This window comes from Ursus arctos, unplaced genomic scaffold (assembly GCF_023065955.2).
Source record: "Ursus arctos isolate Adak ecotype North America unplaced genomic scaffold, UrsArc2.0 scaffold_12, whole genome shotgun sequence".
Lineage (NCBI taxonomy): Eukaryota > Metazoa > Chordata > Mammalia > Carnivora > Ursidae > Ursus > Ursus arctos.
In genome coordinates this window covers 46,581,657-46,589,369 of record NW_026622786.1, presented here as the reverse complement: position 1 = coordinate 46,589,369, position 7,713 = coordinate 46,581,657, and the positions used below count along the sequence as shown (strand labels likewise).

Below are 7,713 nucleotides of genomic sequence, written 5' to 3'. Positions count from 1 at the left end.
AGATGTGGTTGGTGCTCATCCCCTTCTGGGCTTTGAGAAACCAAACGGTGGCCAGGCATGACATTCTAACCAACTCCAGAGGCACAGAGACTGGGGAAATACCAGGAAATGTAAGAGCCCTACAAACCATCCTCTTTGAGAGTAAGGGACAAATGCTCACTTGGTGATTACTCAGCTGTTGCATTTATAGGGACAAAACCAGACACACAGAAAAAGTAGGGGGAAAAATAGTGGCAGTAAAAATAGTATTTTATTCCATGCCCCACGCCCCCTTCCTTCACAACCCCCAGTACACTTTTTCCCTCTTGTTCCGACAGCAACATTACAATCAGAATAAAATAAGTTTCAGGGGGCAGGATTTCTGGAGAGGGGTAGTATGGATAAAAACAGTCAAATCACAATAGGAATTTTTCAAAATAGGTTATGCCACTTAGTCATCATCTCCTCCCTCATCTTCAAGTTCTCATTTTCACTTCTGATCCTGTTCTTCACCAACATCTTCATCCTCCTCCTCTTCATTCATGTTGTCCTTTTTCTTCTTCCTCCACCCCTTCATCCTCCTAGCCTTCCACTTCCTTAGCATCTTCATCCTCCTCCTCGTCATCCTCCAGGCCTTCCACAGAGCCCTCGGCATCTGAGTTGGGGGCCTCCTTGTCATCCTGGTCATAGCCATCGAGAAACATGAGCTGCAGAAGGAGCTTGAACACATTTTCCTGGTAATCATTCAGATTGGTTACCTCACAACCGAAAAGGTCTAAGCTCTTGAGGTTTCCTAACTTTCTCAGTTGCTCTACCGTGCTGAGGTCTTTAATTTTGTTGCCATTTAACTTTAGATATGTGAGGTTTGGACACCTTTCTGCCAATACTTCCAGGCCCTCAGAGTCTATTATTGCTTAGTTCAAGTTTAAGTTTAACTTTAGTCACTTTGAGACTGAGGTGAGGCCTACACTATTGTACTGAAGAACTCCAGTTCTTCAAATTCATTTGTGAGTCCTTCAATTTTGCCTTCAATTGATGGGTAGTTGTCCAGGACAAGCTCTTTCATATCAAAGGACCTCCCGTTCCCCAGCTCTAAATCATTTGTCCATGTCCATCTCTTGCACTTTCTCTGCAGAGGCTCCTGGCGTGGGTGGAATTCAATCTATCTGCTTCCTAATCATTATGACAAAACCATACATTTTACATTCTTTACAGCAGCATTCTACTTTATAGCCTCAAAACAGACTCCATGTAATGTAATGACTAAATAAAATAGAAGTATATTTCTTGCGCACTAGTTTAGGACAGGTCCAGAGCATGGTTTTGGGGAATATTTCCCTGTAAGAAGTTATTTAGAGACTCAGTTTAATGGCATCTTTGCATCTTAAACATGTGATTTCAGGGTTATCATCATCCATACTACTTAAATAAGCTGGGAGAGTTAAGATCATGAAGGGATTCTCATGGAAAATGTTCTGGGCTTTACCTGAAAGTGACATGTAATAATTGACTAACATTTCATAGAAAGCATGCAGCCATATGATCACACCTATCTACAAAAGTAGCTGGAATATATAGTCTGTGTAGCTAGGAAGAATAGAATGTTTTTCATAGAAAGCTAGCAGTTTCTGTAATATGTTTTATCAAAGGAAAATTATAATTTTAGTAACTAATTTGAGAAATGTTTCTAGGATTAGATATAAAGTGTATGGCATTATGAAGTGTTCAAGTAATATTGTGTTAATATTATCTATATGACTATTTTTTCCAACTGAGACTTACAAGTTAATGAATTTGTTATTCATCATATACAGATATCAAATGCTTGACTATCACATTCAAATTTCTTTTGTGTATGAAATAGAGGGGAGGAGGTTGGATTATGCAATGACAGATACATAATGTAAACGTTGCTATTTATTTTGAAACAAGATACAACTTTATCTTTATTCCACATACAATAAATTCCAAATAAACCAAATACTTAAAGTAAAAGTATAAGTTCAATATTTTATTAGAGACTAAGGGAAAATATTTTTGTAATCTTTAACTGGGAAAATTCTGAGCATATGTGAAATTTGTACTAGATAAACATAAAACTTTTATATTAAAATCAGTGAATATTATCAAGTCTGACAAACAGAAAAAAATGGAGTACATAAAAATGAACAGTTTTAGAAACCTGTGGGACATCCTCAAGCATATTAGCATGTACAATGCGAGATCCAAAAGAGAAGAGAAAGAAAGGAGCAGAATGAATATCTGATGAAATAAGGAACACAACTTCCCAAATTTGATGGGAAAAAAAAAAAACATTATGTACATCCAAGAAACTCAATAAACTTCATGGAATATAAAGTCAAAAATATCCACACCTAGACACATCCTATCAAACTATCAAAAGCCAAAGACAAGAAAAGATGGAAAGCAGCTAAACAAAAATAACTTATCACTTACAATATATCTTAATAAGATTAACAATACTTTTTTCATCAAAGACAGTGGATGCTGGGAGAAAGTGGGATAACACATTCAAAGTGCTGAAAGATAAAGACTGTCAACCAAAAATTCTGTATCCAGCAAAACTATCTATCGAAGACAAAATAGAAATTAAGACTTTCTGAGATAAACAAAGCTGAGAGAATTTATCACTAACAGACCCATGCTAAAAGATATACTAAAAGGAGTCCTCAGACTGTAATGACATGACACTAGATGATAATTTAAATCCATACAGAGAGGAGCACCTGAGTGGCTCAGTGGATTGAGCATCCAACAGTTGGTTTCGGCTTGGGTCACCATCTCAGGGTTGTGGGACTGAGCCTTGCATTGGGCTCCATGCTCAGCGTGGAGTCTGCCTGTCCCTCTCACCCTCCTCTGACCCTCCCCCCAACTCACTCATACATGTGCCCTCTCTTTCTCTCAAATAAATAAAAAAAACAATTTTAAGAAATCCATACAGTGTGATAAAGAGTACCAATAAAGGTAACTAAATAGGTATATATAAAAGTTAGCATAAATGTATTTTTGTTTTTAACTGTTGTAATCCTATCTTATTTAAAAGACAACTGTGTGAAATGATGATTATAAAACTTGATTAATTGATGATGTATAAGGATACAATTTGTATGACATTAATAACATAAAGGAGGAGTAGAGGGAGATATATTGAAGCAAACTTTTATAATCCATTAATGTGTTAAATGTTGATTACTTTAAGTTAATATGGTCATTGTAATCCACAGAGAAAAATGCTAAGAAAGCACCTCAATATAAAAAATAAAACAAAAACTAAAATGGCAATTATAAAATATGTAACACAAAAGAGGGCTGTACTGTGGGACTAAAGGAATAGAAAGTTTATAAAACATAAAAATGGCAAAATGTCAGACATAAATACTATATTATCAGTGATTATGTTAAATGTAAATGGACTAACCATGCCAATCAAAAGAGAGATTGGAAGAATGGATTAAAACATAATGATCAAATTATATTGCCTAAAAGAGACATTCTCTAGTTTGAAAGTAAAAGAATGGAAATAGATATCTCATGGAAATGATAACTAAAAGTGAGTTGCAGTACCTCTACTAGAAAAAAAAAACAGAATTAAGACAAATTTCTAGAGTAATAGAGATAATAAAGGGCATTTTATAATTTTAATAAAAATATATATGCACCTACCAAAAGGGGTCCAAAATATATAAAGAAGCAGGGGAGAGATAGATGAACAAGAATACTCAGAGATTTCAATATCCAATTTCAATAATGAATAGAACAAAGGATAAATTTCACAAAAAAACTGAAGATGTGAACAACATTATAAACCAACTACACCTAACAAGTATTTATGGAATGTTAAGCCCCAAAACAGCACAATATACATTCTTAGTACACAAGGAATGTTGTCCAAAATAGACATGGTTAGGGCACAAAACATAACACATTCAAATAATGAATTTTGTAAGAATTTTTATTGTATGTATTTTTGTTTATTGTATTTATTTAATGTATTTATTGTAATACATTTTAAAGATTTGAATAACCTAAATAATATCCTCTGATCACAATGAAATGAAATTAAAAATCAATAACATGATGATAGAGATATTCGAAAATATAGACCTTTCCCAACACATGCCTTAATATGCAATGTGTCAAAGACAAACTCATAAGGGAAAATAGAAAATACATTTAGATGAATAGAAACAACAACACTAGCACTTATGGAATGCAGCAAAAGTATTGCTTGGCAAAAAATTTCAACCTGTAAACACATATATTCAAAAGGAAGAAAGATCTTAATTTAATAATTTAACCTTTCATCTTAGGAAAGTAGAAAAAGAAGAGCACACTAAATCAAAAGCAAGAGTAAGGTAAATAATAATAAAGGTAAGGGCCAAAATAAAACAGAAAAATAGTCAATGAAACTAAATAATAGTTCTTCTAGAAGATCAACAAAATTTACAAACCTTTACCCAGACTGACCAAGAAAAGGGGAGAGAAGATTCAAACTACTAAAATTAGGAGTGAAAGGCAATATCACTACTGAGCTTATAGAGGGAAATAAGGAACAATATGGATTGCATGACAACAAATTATATAACCTAGAAGAAATGGACAATTCTTAAAAAGACACAAACTAATAAAACTGACTCAAGAAGAAATAGAAAATCTGAATGAACCTGTAAGAAGTAGATATTAGTAATAAAACTAACACTCTCAAAAGTAGTTCCAGATAGCTTCACAGGTGAATTTTATTGAACACTTAAGGAAGAATTAACACTAATTCTTCATAAATTCTCTGCAAAAGTAGAAGAGGGAGTTAATACTTCCCAACTCAGTGTACATGGAAACTATAAAGTTTTATTGAAGAACAAGAAAGGGGCACCTGTGTGGCAAAGTTGGTTAAGCATCTGACTCTTGGTCTTGGCTCAGGTCATGATCTCAGGGTCATGAGATAGAGCCCCGCATCAGGCTCTTTGCTCAGCCAGGGGTCTGCTTCTCTCCCTCTTCTCCTTCTCTCTCTCTCTCAAATAAATAAATCTTTAAAAAACATTAAGAAAGACCTAAATAAATGAAAAGTAGCCCATATACATGGATTATAACAATTAATGTTAAGTTGACAATACTCCCCAAATTGATATACAAATTTAGTGTGATCATCTGTCAAAAATCCCATCTTTTTTTTTTTCAGATATTAACAAGATGATCTTAAAATTCATATGGAAATGCAAAGAGCCTAGGATAAACAAATCTTGGATTTGATAAACAATCTTGGAAAAAAAAACAAAAACAAAATGATAAGGTTGAGGAATTCACACTTCAAAATGCACTTTATAGTATTCAAGATAGCGTACTGACAGAAAGATAGACACACAAGTAAAATTAAGAGCCCCACCAATAATCACTGGCAGTGACAGTCAATTGATTTTCAACACAGGTGCTGATAAAATGTAGTGGGGGAAATAATAGTATTTTTTTTTTAAGATTTTATTTATGTATGTGACAGAGAGACAGCCAGCAAGAGAGGGAACACAGCAGAGGAGTGGGAGAGGAAGAAGCAGGCTCCCAGCCGAGGAGCCCGATGTGGGACTCGATCCCGGAAAGCTGGGATCACGCCCTGAGCCAAAGGCAGACGCTTAATGACTGCGCTACCCAGGCACCCCGGAAATAATAGTATTTTTGACAGTGGTTTAGATGCAACTGAATGCAGTTGAACCTCAACATCAGACCATATACAAAATTTAAGTCAAAACATAGATGCAAATTAAGAGTCAAAGCTATAAAACTCTTAAAAGTAATTCTTACAAGAAATTAGATGTAACACAAAAAGCAAAAGTGAAAAATTGATTTCATTAAAAATTTTAAAAAGAAAAAAGTGTGCTTCAAAGGATTCTAGTAAGTGAAAAGATAACCCACAGAGTGGGGTAAGGTATTTGTCTGATAAGAGGCTTGAATTTAGAATAATATATATAAAAACTAATACAACTCAACAATGAAAAGACAACCCAATATAAAATGGAAAAATATTTGAATAGACAGTGGTAATATACAAATGGGCAATAAGCATATAAAAAGATGCTGAACACATTAGTCATTAGGGAAATGCAAGTCAAAAGCACAATTAGATAGCGCTCCCTTCTGAGTAAGATGGAAATAAGAAGTTGCAAAAATGTGGAAAAATTGGAACTCTCATACATTGCTGATAAGAAATCCAAAATGTTGCAGTCACTTTGTAAAACAGTTTGGGAGTTCTTCAAAATATTAAAAATAACCGTATGACCCAGCAATTCCATTTCTAGTTACACATTTAAGAGAACTTAAAACATATATATATACATAAAATTTGTTCATGAATGTTCATAATAACATTATTCATAATAGCCAAAAACAAAAGACTAGAAACAACCTGAAGGTCCATCAGCTAAGGAATTAAAGTTATAATGTGACATATCCATACAATGGAATATTAGCCATCAACATGAAGTAATGGTGGATACTACAACATAGGTAAACCTTGGAAAAATATGTTCATTGAAATAGACCAGGCAACTCTCTAGAGATAGAAACTATATTTGTCGTTGCCAGGAATGGGGGAGAGGGTAAATGGAGAGTGACTGCTAATGGCTGCAGGATTTCTTTTAGAATGATGGAATGTTTTAAAATTAGTGGTGGTAGTTGCACAATTCCGAATATATTAAAAATCACTTGTTTATACTCTTTAAAATGACAATGTTACGTGAATTACATCTCAAAATTGTTAAATTATAAAGTATTACTTTTCTGTATCTATTTAGTATCTATTTAGTCTTCAATTTTTAATCAAACCATTTTTCCCTTCTCTATGAGCCTCATTATGCTCTCCCCTCCTTTCTCAGATTTAAATATCACTGTCCATTATTAGAATGCCCTCAGCTCTCCCACTCTCTTTTACCTTCCACTCATGCTCTAGACTGGCAAAGTCCAAATCCTGTTTGCAGCCAGCTCTACACAAACTCTACACCTGCCATGTGAGAGCCCAATACTTGTGCATAAAAACACACAGGCACACTTCTTGAGATAACTTTAAATTGATGGCCATAAACCTTAAATAGCTTTCAGTGTTGTCCAGTAATCCTATAGCTTGCTAGCTAAATCTACCCTTCAACTTCTGAGGAAACTATTTAACTCTTCTGTCTCCTATGACTCTGATAATCTTTCTTGTTCACACAGTAATGAAGACCTTTCTTCTTATTTCACTAAGAAAATAGAAGCTAGCAAAGGAGGATTACATGTGCTTTCACCACCAAATCTACCAACTTCCTTGTACCTGTAACCACATACTCTCCATTTTCTAGATACAATGGGTCAAATGCGAACTCTCCTGTTTGCACTGAATCCCAACTTTTTACTTAACGAAGGGATTTCCTGCCACATTTTTTTCAGCAATTTTTCTCTTATTTGACTATTCCCAAACATTTACAAACATAGAACAATTACTACCTTACAAATGTTTAGATTCTAGATCTCCCTTCGGCATTGGCCCCCTCCTTTACAGAAAAATTTCCTCAGCATTTCTGTAATTACATTTTTAGTTTCCACTCACCCATCTTTTGTTGAATCCACTTCAATTGGGTAGTTGTTTTCTAACCCAGCTGCTCTAGTAAAATGACCTTGTCAAGATTTCTGATGACTCCCACATTGCTGAAGCTGGTGAATAATTCAAAGTCATCATCTTTCTAGACTTGTGAC

General features: G+C 34.4%; 1 pseudogene; it reads right to left on the bottom strand.

Moving 5' to 3' along the window:
• Nucleotides 1–430: 430 nt before the first annotated feature.
• LOC113254249 (acidic leucine-rich nuclear phosphoprotein 32 family member A-like) lies at nt 431–1,094 on the bottom strand (annotated as a pseudogene).
• Nucleotides 1,095–7,713: the final 6,619 nt, after the last annotated feature.